At 42.3% G+C, this 12341-nt stretch overlaps 1 pseudogene; it reads left to right on the top strand.

Annotated features, from left to right (window-relative positions):
* The first annotated feature begins 15 nt into the window (after positions 1 to 15).
* LOC102849386 lies at positions 16 to 360 on the top strand (annotated as a pseudogene).
* The last annotated feature ends 11981 nt before the right edge of the window (positions 361 to 12341 follow it).

Raw genomic sequence — 12341 nt, 5'->3', positions numbered from 1 at the left:
AACTTCGAGGGCTACATGTTGGCCCTAGGTATTGATTTTGCCACTCGTAAGATAGCCAAGTTGCTGAAGCCACAGAAAGTGATTGAACAAAACGGGGATTCTTTTACCATCCACACAAAAAGCAGCCTGAGGAACTGCCTTGTTAAATTTAAAGTTGGGGAAGAATTTGATGAAGATACGAACGGACTGGACAACAGAAAATGCAAGAGTTTAGTTACCTGGGACAATGACAGACTCACCTGCATCCAGAAGGGAGAAAAGAAGAACAGGGGTTGGACCCATTGGCTCGAAGGGGATAAACTCCACCTGGAAATGTTCTGTGAGGGCCAACTGTGCAAACAGACATTCCAGAGGGCCTGACTGGTACCCACCGGAGTCCACTTGAGGCTGCAGTTGAATGCTGGATTCTTATCCAGAATGAATGAAGCTTAATCTACCCTGGCTTGGTGATGGGACCTTGTGATCTAGGAGATTTAATGGAGCCAAAACCAGAAGTTCTTTGGATTGTCAAGAAATGGATTTCCAATAAAACTGTCCAACTGAAAAAAAAAAAAGAAAAAAATATGTGAAACCCAGTAGCAAACATTTCCTTCCCAGCACTTAGTGCCTTTGATCTAGTCAAAGACTTGTTATGCCATACTTATTTACTAGACTATAAATGTCCATTCACCTTTCTTTTATTGATATCAGATGTTAGGAGAAGGTAAGTAAATAATATACATACCCCATCCTTGAAGGCTCTCCAGAACAATAGGTGATTATATACTTCTAGTAGACCAGGAAGCTTGTTTTGGTTAGGAAATGTCACATCAAAACAGTGCTCAGGCTGGTGCTAACCTTACAGATGCTGCTGTGTTTGAGCCCAAGGTCGTACCCACTGTGTCAATTCAACTCATTGGAAGTCATTCTCCTTTCCACTGACCTTCGCTTTAGCAAGCGTGATGCCTTCTCCGGGGACTGGTTGCTCAGTATAACATGTCAAAAGTAAGCAAGATGAAGTCTCATCATTTTTGCTTCCAAGGAGTATCTCGATGTCCTTTCCTCAAAACCTATTTGTTCATTGTTCTGGTAAAATATTCAACATTCCTTGCCAACATCACAATTCAAATAGGTTCATTTTTCTTTGAACTGACTTCTCATTCATTGTCCAGGTCTCACCAGCCGTTTACTAAACTAAAAAGCCCAAGCCAGTTGCTGTCTTGTCGTTGAATTCACTTGAGTTGATCTGTGCTGTACAGTGTTGTCAAGACTACAGTGTTTAAGCAATGACGGTGTCTCGAGGTGAGTGCAAACTGCTAACCTTTCAACTGGTAGTCAACTGCTGGGGTATTTGCCTGACTCAGGACTCCAGGATATTTAGTAATAGGTGTGCTTTCTAAGGGCGGTGATGATTCTGGAATAAAGTGATTAAATTCCTTGACTAATCTCTGTGATCAACGTCAGGCTGAGTTAGAAGGGAAGAATAAAAGTGTACAAAAGTACTGTGTGCAAGAGCCCAATGGGCCTTGAGTGTGGAATAACAAGCTGGAATGCAGCCCTGACACAAAGCTGAGGCCCGTGGAAGCCAGAGTTACAGGATTTGAGGTTCCATGAAGTTGGGTTCGGTAGGCATGCTTCATTCATCATTTGAAGACAGCTCAGAGCTTTTTCAGCTGGCACTATGGTTCATCAGAGGCAGGTCATGACCCTTCCCCTCAAGCAGAGTATTCAATCCTCCTGAACCAGAGTCCTTTCACGCTTGAGAAGAATTGTCAGTGTATATCTAGCTCAATTTTTTCAAGTCAAATACTTATAACACAGTGAATCATTGACGTAGCTATTCTAAGCCAAGATCTTTATAATTCTTACCACATGGTTGGCACAACTAGTGTGAGATGTTTGTGGCCCACCAAGCAGTCTGGATGGCTTACAAAAAATGTAAATAAGGTATTTCAGGGTTGTTGTTGTTGCTTGTCATCGAGTTCAGCACAACCCATAGTGACTCTATGAACAAAAGACCTAAGTCTTCCCATAATTATCATCATGTCTCCAAGTTCATAGAGTTTCCAGAGGCATGTGGTTTAGGAAGTGGATGCCACTCCTGCTTCCAAACCTGTTTTATAACTGGGAGCTCCACCAAACACTGTCCACAATGGGAAACCATTCTGGTATTTGATACACCAATGTTGCAAGGTTCATCATCACAGCAAACCCAGGTTACTTCATAGAGCACAATGGCAAAGAGTTATGTACAAAGTAGAAGAATGTTTCTCTAGATATAACAGCCCTAGTCTCACTTAGCAGTAGTTAAGCGTTGTCAAGTTGAATATGACTGAGAGTAAGCTTTGAACAAAAGACCTGAACTCTGTTCTATAGCTAACATCATTTTTGTACATTTATAGAGTTTAGTGTTTAGGGTAGTGTTGTTATTAGATGCCATTGAGTCATGTTCGAGTTATAACAGCCCACGTACAACACTTTCAGCCCCGGTCTAAGCCAGCAGTATCCTCACAATTTCTACTGTGTTGACACTCATTCCTGCAGTCATTGTGTCAGTCTATCTTGTCGAGTGCCTTCCTCTCTTCCATGAAGTCACAATTCTTCCCAGCATCATGATCTTTTCCAAGGACTGGCCCTTCCTGATAATATGCCCAGAACATAAAAGACAAAGTCTCACCATCTTTGTACTTGAGGAGCACTCTGGCTATACTTTGTCCTAGACAGACTTGTTTGTTGTCCTTGTAGTTCATGGTACATTCAATATTTTTCACCCAAACCAGAATTCAAAAGGGTCATCTCTTCCATTTTGCTCACTTAGTGTCCAACTTTTACATGCATATGCATATGAAGCAACTGAAAATATCATGGCTTGAGGCAGGTGCACCTTAGTCTTCAAAGTGGTATCCTTCCTCTCCAGCACTTTAAACAGGTCCTAGTCGGGAGATATCTGGTGACCTAGTGGTAAGAAACTGTGCTGGAATCCCAAGGTCACACAATTTGAATCTACCAGCTGCTCTGTAGGAGAAAGATGAGCAGTCCCCTACCATGTGATTAACTGTTTCAGAAAACCTGCTAGAGTGTCAGCTATGAGTTGGTTCTGACTCAATGGTACACAAACAACAACAACCACCATCATTAGATCTGTGCAATGCAGTATGCTATTATTTGATTTCTTAACTGTTTTTCCATGGGTGTTTATCATGGAAACCCTTGAAAACTTCGATCTTTTCTCCAATTACCATAATACTACCTATTAAAGAATTCTATTTTCTGTTGAAGTATAATCTAAACTGAAGACTGTAGTCTTTGATCATCTTCCTTGAGTGCTTCATGTCCTTTTCACTTTCGGCAAGCAAGGTTGTATCATCTGCATAAGTTGGGTTGTTGAGGGGTCTTCCTTCAATTCTAATGCCACATTCTTTGTTTTTTTACAGCTTCTTGGATTATTTGCTCTTCATTCAAATTGAATAATGCAGTGTCACGGACTTGTCATTCACAATGGCTGTCTTAGCCATCAGCTTTGACTTGCTCATGAATAAAAGAGAAATTGAAATGTTGTTGTGTATCATTGAATTGGAATCAGCCCATCACTGACCTTCAAGCAGATTTTCCAAGGCAGTAAATTGAACTTGAAACGGGGTGTGTAGAAACAAGTCATTATGGGATTGATCAGTTTTCCCCACCTCATTACGTTTAAACTGAGCAAATTTATCAGCAAAGTAGAAATCTCACTACCAACAAAGAAGAGGAGGAAGAAGAGAAGGAGGAGGAGGAGAAGCAAGTCCTTCAGGCCAGAGATTCCAGAACCCATCAGACTAGGATATCAACACAAGAGCAGTAGCAGCCTCGAACCAGAGACCAACCTGAGACATAGCTGACTTGGGTCCACTGCCCCATGAAGCCAGACCCCCAGGGACCTTCACCCAAACTTGCTGGAGAGTGGAGAGAGGATCCCACAACTGGCAGGACTAAGGGAACTTTAGGAGAGCTCAGAAAGATGGGCGCTCTCCTCCTGTGTGATTAACTGCCTCTGAAAACCTGCTGGAGGTTCAGCTATGGGTCGGTTCCCACTAGATGGTACACAACAACAATAACTACTGGTAGCCTACGAGTAAGAATCTGCACTGCAATCCTGAAGGCACGTAGTTCAAATCTACTAGCTTCTCTGGGGGAGAAGGATACTGTTTCTGAAAACCCACTGGAAGCTCATCTGTAGATGGGTTCCAACTTGATGGTACAAAACAAAAAACAAGGGAACTTTGTATTACTGACCTAAGCCTTGAAGCTGAAGGTCAAAAGGCCTACTACTATGTTTGACAAACTTCCCCAACTGAGGAATTGTATCCTGTTGCCAACATGAATTGTAACCTGTTAACTTCCCTTATAAATGCCATAACCTTGCCTGTGTTTCTGTGACAGAGGTTACAAACCTTGTTGTAATGCAATTGGTACTGGAATTTGTAGAAGTCGGTTTTGATGGAATTGATTTTTTATTTGAATGTTCTTGATGGGGACAACACCCTCTTGCAGAGAGGATAGAGGTCAGTTATGGGTGACCTCGTGATACCTACACTTTTTTTTTCATAGATTTTTTATATTGTGATTTGAAAGAAAGTTTACAGAGAAATTGGTTTTTCATTCTTTATTTACACTGATTTATCCCCTCTTCTCTTTCTTCATTCTATCACCTATGAGATTGTTAGTTGCATACACTTTTTTTACAAATAGGTATAGTGAAAGGATACAACTTTGATTCATACTTTTTCTGATTTTAAATGATGCAGTATCCATTTGTCCTGTTCGAATAATTGCTTTTTGATATATCTATAGATTATAGATAACCCCTATGATGTTTCCTAGAATTCTTATTCTTCTCAATGTTATCCATAATTTCTTATGAGCTATACAGTCAAATGCCTTTGCATAATCAATAACACACAAGAAAACATCTTTTTGTTATTCTTTGCTTTCAACTAAGACCCATATGCCATTAGTAATGATACTCTTCCTTCTGAATTCATCATGAATTTCTGGAGGTTCCCTGTCATGTACCGCTCAAGCTGTTCTTAAATAATCTACAGCAAGTGTGTAGAAGACTAACATGAAAAGAAAAAGAACATTAACCTGAGGATTGGTCAGTTTTCTCATCCTATCAGACTTACATTGAAGTGTTTTTGAGTTGTTATCTGGGCCAATGGGAAGATATGGTGGGTGGTTTTGATCCATTATTCTTGACATCACTCTTGGGGCAACTTCTATGGCCATGTTAGAATCATGAAGCCTTGAGGTTCAATGTCCCTGGCTCTGACCGGGTAGGGACTGATTTGAGCCACTTTGTGTGACCCTTGTCCCCCACTGTTCTAGCCTGCTGATACCTGCCCTAACACTCTTTCCATCCAGCCTCTCATTATTTCTATCTGACTTAAGGTCCCTGGTTCTGATCCTAACAAAGCTTACATGGAAGAAGGTATGAGTTCAGTGGTAGAATTCTTATCCTTTTTGCGGTTCTAATCCTAGGGAATACCCTCCTCTTGCAGACACAACTCCTCTCAGTGGACACACCCATGATGCAGAGCAGATTTCAAAGGTGCTTCTAGACTTAGAGGAACTAATGTGATGTTAAAGGTTTATTATTCAAAGTGGCTTCCTTAGGCATTGACAGACTCTGCCATGAGGACGGGCAGAAATATGTGGATAGGGTGTGTTAGCCTATCCACAAAGGGATTGGCTAGTCTTATCAGTAAATTGAGCAGCAGGACTGGAAAACTTCACCACCAGCAAAGAAGAAGCAGGAGAATGCAATGCATTCTTTGGTGCCAGAGATTCTTGCAGCAGTCGGAACAGGGCCTATGGGAGCAGCAGCCTCAGCAGAGAACCAGAGACCTAACAAGAGACGGAACAGACGGTGGGACTGCAACCCCATGGAACCAGAACTAGGAGCCTTTGCCCAAGTGTGCTGGACACCTTGGAAGTGAGAGGAGAGCCATAAGTGGAGAACTGAGAGCTTTGTAACACTGGCTTTAAAGCCTGGAGGCTCAAGGCTGAAGTGCCTCTGAGCGCATGTCAGAAGCTGGTCCTGACTGAGTGATTGTATTCTGTTACTAACCTTAATTACAGCCTTTTGACTTCCGTAACATGGTTCTGTGTTGTCTGTGAGCTATTGCAATGGATTTTGGACTCAGTAAAGTAGTAAGATTGGTGCTGGGATGAGTGGAAAGAGCTATGGGAATGTGGGGGACATGTCTGACCTCATGGTAATTGGTTTTGTGTTGATGATATTATTGGTGGGGACAGTTCCACATGGTGGATTTGATAAAGGTCAAATACGGCTGTTCCCATGCAGCTCTTGCATTTTTTTTTTTTAACAACTAAAAGGAAAGATTTAGTAATCTACTTCTTAAAAATGAGCCAATAAAAATCTCTATGATTCACAATCACCTGACCTGCAATCAATTAACTCATTCTGTTTTGCATGGGATCACAGTGATTGGGGCCAACTCAAGTTCAACTTAGAGGTGCTTTCTCTATGATTTGGACAATGTTTAGGGAGACGTAAATGTGCAAGCCTCCAAGTATTTTTTTCCCCAAGGTTTTAAACTGATTGTCTTGGTTAACCAGTGGTGTCAAAAATACAGTTCCACAAATAAATCATAGGCATTTATTGTCTGTTTTTTAAGGGAGGATCATTCGTTGTCTGCAGCACCTGGCATTCCTAGTGTGTCTTGACTTGTAGAGAGATTGTCATGTGATTTCTCTCTTCTTCCTGTGGTTGGTATTTCTGTGTCTGCACTGTCTTTATAAGACACCACTTACAAGGAATTTGGTTCAAAGATACCAGCTGCGCCACAGGAGAAGGATAGGAAGTCCCATGTGAAAACCCCTCATGAGTTGGTTCTGACTCAAGGGCACATAACAACACAGGATTTCGGCTTAGAACTCACCCTACTAGACTAAAAGAGAAATAGTACTCCCAGGTAGGGCCATATTCACAGATTAGGGATGAGGTTTTTAATCTTCTTAGAGGACAAAATTCAATCCATAACATTGCCTTAACAGCTATCCCTATCTTACATATAATAAAACTTCCTCAATTCTTGACTACATTTTCATTTTAAAAATTTTTATTTTAATGAAAGTTTACAGAGTCTTTGGATGTCCATTCATTTATTGTTGCACTTTTCTCCCTGCCCACCTCTCCCTCCCCAGTTCACTTTTCTTTTTGTAAAGTAAAAAAAAAAATCATTTCATTGTTATACAATCCCCCCCCTTGACTACATTTTAAGGAAAACATTCTTTATTATTTACAACATATACTTTCAGTACCTTTGAGATGTTGTTGTTGTTACGCACCACCAAGTTGACACTGACCCATAGCTGACCCTCCAGCAGGTTTTCAGAGGCAGTTTATTGCATGGGAGGAGATTGCCCATCTTTCTCCCAAGCAGCAGCTGGTGGATTTGAACCACATGCCTTTGGACTGACAGTGTGAGTCTTTACCACAAGGCCACCAGAGCTCCCCGTCTGAGAATTTTGTATCCAAATGTGTTATGTTGTTGTTAGGTGCCATCAAGTCGAGTATGACTCATAGGATCCTATGAACAACAGATCTGAGCCCTCTCCTATCCTGTGCCATCCTCAACATCCCTGATACACTTGAGCCCATTGCTACAGTTAATGTGTCAATCCACCTAGTTGAGGGTTTTCCTCTCTTTCACTGACCCTCCACCTTTCCAAGCATTCTGAAATAAATGGTGGGCAAAGAAATAGAAGCAACTTACTTATCTCTTGCCATTTGTTCAACCTTATTGCCATTGAGACTATTTCAACTTTTAACAACCCTCCATCAGGTCTCTAAGACTGTTTGAAGGAGATAACCATCTTTCTGTCTTGGAGTCCTGGTGGATTTGAACTGCCAGCCTCTCAGCCTGACATGATGCATGATGCCACCATTGATTACCAAAAGAATTTAAAAAAAAAAATCTGTCTTGTAAGAAGTGTAGCCATAATATTCCTTACAGGCAAAGACGGTGACTGTCTCACACACTGTGGGCATGTTGCCCAGTGGGACCAGTCCTTGGAAGGATACATTACTCTTGGCAAGGTAGAGGATCATTGAAGAAAGGGAAGACCCTTGATGAGCTTAATTGACACAGTAACTGCAACAATGGGGTTAAGCACAGCGTAGATTGAGAGGATGGGACAGGATTGGTTACTTTCAGTCTTTTGTACATATGGTGGCTATGAGTCAAAGGCAACCTGATGACACCTAGTAACTGTGGCTTCTGGTGGCTTAGTGGTAAGGAGTTGTGCTGTCACCACAAAGGCAAGCGGTTCAAATCTGCCAGTTGCTTCAGGGGAGAAAGCTGGACAATCTCCTCTTGTACGATTTCCTGCCTCTGAAAACCTGCTGGAAAGTCTGCTTTGAGTTGGTTCTGAGTTAATGGTACATAACAACAACAACAACAACAAGAAGTCATTTGTTTGTAGATTTGAAGATCTTTACAACAGGGACTTATTCTTGCTCGCCATGCCTTCTGGCTCCCAGCACAGTGTCTGGCTCAGGATAGCCATTTAATTTTTAATTAACAAGCACAATGCCGTCATGAGCCAGATAGAGTTTGAAATGCTATATGGACAAATATGGACTCATGTAATTGTCTTAACAATCCTATGAAGAAGCCGCAGCAGCCAGTGTCTTCCCGTATCAGTGAAGTGAGGACTGAGGTACAGAGTCTAAACAACTTACCTGAGATTCAGAGGCTGTAGCACCGCAGGGATTCAACTGCGGACTTTCTGCCTCCCCTTTCCTTGTTCTCATCCTCAGGCATCCCGCTCTGTTGCCTCTCATCAATGCTGAATGAGAGCGTGATCATCAGACGTATCCGTGAAGGATGCTTTTGTCACTGACGTCTTTCATTTCATTTATTCTACAAATATTTAATGAGGGCTTGCTTGTGTGTCTAGAATCGGAAAGACATATTGGAGAAATGAGATGATCTATAAGTAGTTTATGTGCATTTTTAAAGGAGGAAACACACATACTTTACGTTACAAATATTCAGAATAGTAAGTGTCTGACTAGTTATTCCTACACAGATGTTGTTACAGGAATTCAGATGAAGAAAAGAGAAAGGATTATGTGAGCTCATGAAAGGACAGCTGCCAACTGACCCCTATGGTTGTTGACCCCCCTGTTCACATCTTCTGTAGACAGTCATGGCTTCTCTGTGGCTGTGTGGCACCTGTGTCTTTGTTCGATTGTATGATTTTGGTAAAAGTGAAGTGGTTTTCCAGTTGTCATTAAGGTATTAAGTCCTTTTACTTCGAGTTAAGCCCTTAAAACAGGGACCAGGCCTTTCTGACTTGACTCTGTTTAACACTGGATTAAGTGAGCAGCCGTGCTGGCTAAGTGCTCCCTCCTTGCAAGACACCTCGGGCAATCCTGAGGGTGGCCACCAGAGGGCAGCCAGCAAAACACCACAAGGGCATTAAAAAAACAACCAGAAACACAAATGACAAAACCCCTTCCAACAGACTGAATACATGTAGAAGCAAATTGAATGAGTTTACATCTCTGGATGAAAATGCAGCCTGACCAACAGCTTGATTGCAGCTTGGTGAGACCTTGTTCAAGATCCATACCTGAGCTCCTGATTACGGAGAGTGTGAGAGAGAATAAGTGTTGCTTTCAACCCCTAAATTTATGGTCATTTGTTGTGCAGCAATGTACAAGAGACATTTTCAGGAATCAGTACATATGAGGGAGAAGGGAAACAATTTCTGGGTCGGGCTGGGTTTAGAGGAGGCCTGGGCACCAGGAATATCACTGCTGGTGTCAGATGGCTCTTGGCTGAAAGCAGAGAAAACAGTAATAATGTCTGTATTTTATTGACTGTGCAAAGACATTTGAGTGTGTAGATCATATTGAGAAGAATGAGAATCCCAGAACACTTAATTATGCTCATGTGGAATCTATAATTACACCTAGAAGCTATTGTCCTAACAGAGCAAGGGAACACAGCATGCTTTAAAATTGTAAAAAGGATTATAGCTATTCAATCTGTGGGAGCTCTGGGGTCTAGCGGTTAGAAGTTGCACTGCAATCACAAAGGCACCTAGTTTGAATCCACCAGCTGTTCTGTGGGAGAAGGATGGGGAATCTCTTCTCATGAAATTGATCTGCTAGAGGATTAGCTATTGGTTCTGACTCAATGGCAAGGAACAACAACACTCAATCTGTAAGCTGAGCAAATCATTCAAGAATCTGGACTTTTTTTGTAGAAGTGTGTGGGATCAGGATTGGAGGAGGACTCATCAACAAACTGTGTTGTGCAGATTTTACAACCTTGCTTTCTGAAAGCAAGGAGGACTTGAGCTTGCTACAGAGGATCAAGGACTTCAATATGGATTACATCTCAACGTCAAGACAGAAAACAAATATCTTGACCATTGATCCAATAGGCTATGTCATGATAGATGGGGAAAAGATTGAAATTGCCAATGATTTAATCTTATTTGGATCCACAATCAACACTCTTGGTATCAGGAGATCAGGAGATGTACAGCATTGGGAAAGTTTGTTGTCAGGAATCTTTCCAAGGTCTTGAAAAGTAATAACTAAGATGCACCAGACATAAGCCATAGTCTTTCAAATCACTTGCTCTACATCTGAGAGCTAGCTGTACAGTGAATAAGGATGATAGGAGAAGCATCCATGCCTCTGAGTCATGGTGTTGGTGAAGAGTGCTGAATATATCATGGACTGTCAAAAGAACAAATAGTTCTTTGAGAAAGTACAATCAGCATTCTTTAGGGAGGCAGAGATAATGAGGTTTTGACTCACATACTTTGGGCATGTAGGAGAATCTAGTCCTTGGAGAGGGACATCATGATTGGAAAGATGGAGAGCCAGTGAAAGACAGAAAGAACCTCAATGAGATGGACTGACAGTGTTTGTGGCAATGAGCTCTAGTATGTTGGGGATGAGGCTGGCACAGGACAAGACAGAGGTCAGATCTGTTGTTCATGCATCGCTGTGAGTCATACTTGACTTGACTTGATGGCACTTAACAACAACAAAACTTGCTTCCTAGGTTCTGGAAATATGGACAAGAGAATCAGGGTGAAATTGGCAGAAAGAGGAGTAGCAATGGATCTGAGCAGAGCAAAGGAAGATGAAGAAGTTTACTCGACCATGTGCCAGTCACTGCGTGTCGTCAGCTGGAGTTTTGGGAATGAAATTGAGGGAACAGATGTGGGCCTGATGGATGAGTTGGTCCTTAGTGTCATAGTGGTGACAGCTTAAGTCTTGAGATCTGAACACTGTTGGCCCTGACTCACAAAGACTGACAGAGGTCGAGTGGGAGGAGAGTGTCCATCTTCCTCTCTGGGAGCTGCAGGTGGATTTGAACCCCCAGAATGGTGCAACTCATCCCAGACTAAGCCAACAGGGCTCACTGAGAATGAAACCATCCTCCAGTAGAGGTTCAGAGAGATGGAACAGAAAAATTAGGTCTAGAACTCAGGGAAAGGCCACTGATGGGTGCCAGTTATGGAAGACAGGCAACCTAGGGCACATGCAGAGTCAGAGAAACAGATTGGTTCTGTTTGCTGGGCATTCCATCCCTACTCCTGCCCTGGGTGTAAATATAAGGTACCTCGTAAAGAAGCTCTGGTGGCTGGAGTGTTAGATGTTGTGCTGCTAACCAAAAGGGTCAGAGGTTGGAATCCACCAGCTGCTCCTCCTGTGAAAAGTTACAGCTTCAGAAACCCGAAGAAGGAGGCCTACAGACTCAAAAGCAGTGGTTTTTGTAAGAGGCAGTTGTTGCAAGGAGGGACCAGTCCTTGGAGAGGGACGTCATGCTTGGAATGGGGAAGGGGCAGCGCAAGAGAGGAAGACCCTTGATGAGATGGACTGATTCAGTGACTGGGGTAATGGGGGTAGATGTGTTAGAGAAAATAAGGTGGGTACAGGATAGAGGAGGGTTCAATACTATTATTATGGTCGCTATGAGTCGCAAGCTACTCAACGGCACATAACATCAATATTACAGGTTAGAAACTGAGTCCTGGAGATTTTTAAACATTTGGCTCAACACAGCACTAAGTGGAGAATTAAGGCTAACTGGGATCTCAAAGGCAGGGATCACTTAATTCAGCCTAAATTCCCAGTAGTTGTGTACTGTTGAGTGGGTCATAGCTGACCCTTCAGCAGGTTTTCAGAAGCAGTAAATGTCGCGGGTGGAGAGTGCCATCTTTCTCTTGTGGGGCAGCTGGTGGATTCGAACCATGAGCTTTGGGTTGGCAATGTAAATGAGAGGGCTAGCTTTGAAAGTGGAGCTCTGGTGGCTCAGTGTTAAAGA

This window comes from Elephantulus edwardii, unplaced genomic scaffold, assembly GCF_000299155.1.
Source record: "Elephantulus edwardii isolate Elephantulus edwardi_28Jun2011 unplaced genomic scaffold, EleEdw1.0 scaffold00002, whole genome shotgun sequence".
Lineage (NCBI taxonomy): Eukaryota > Metazoa > Chordata > Mammalia > Macroscelidea > Macroscelididae > Elephantulus > Elephantulus edwardii.
Note: the sequence above shows the minus strand (reverse complement) of the source record. Positions and strands in the feature narration are given on the sequence as shown.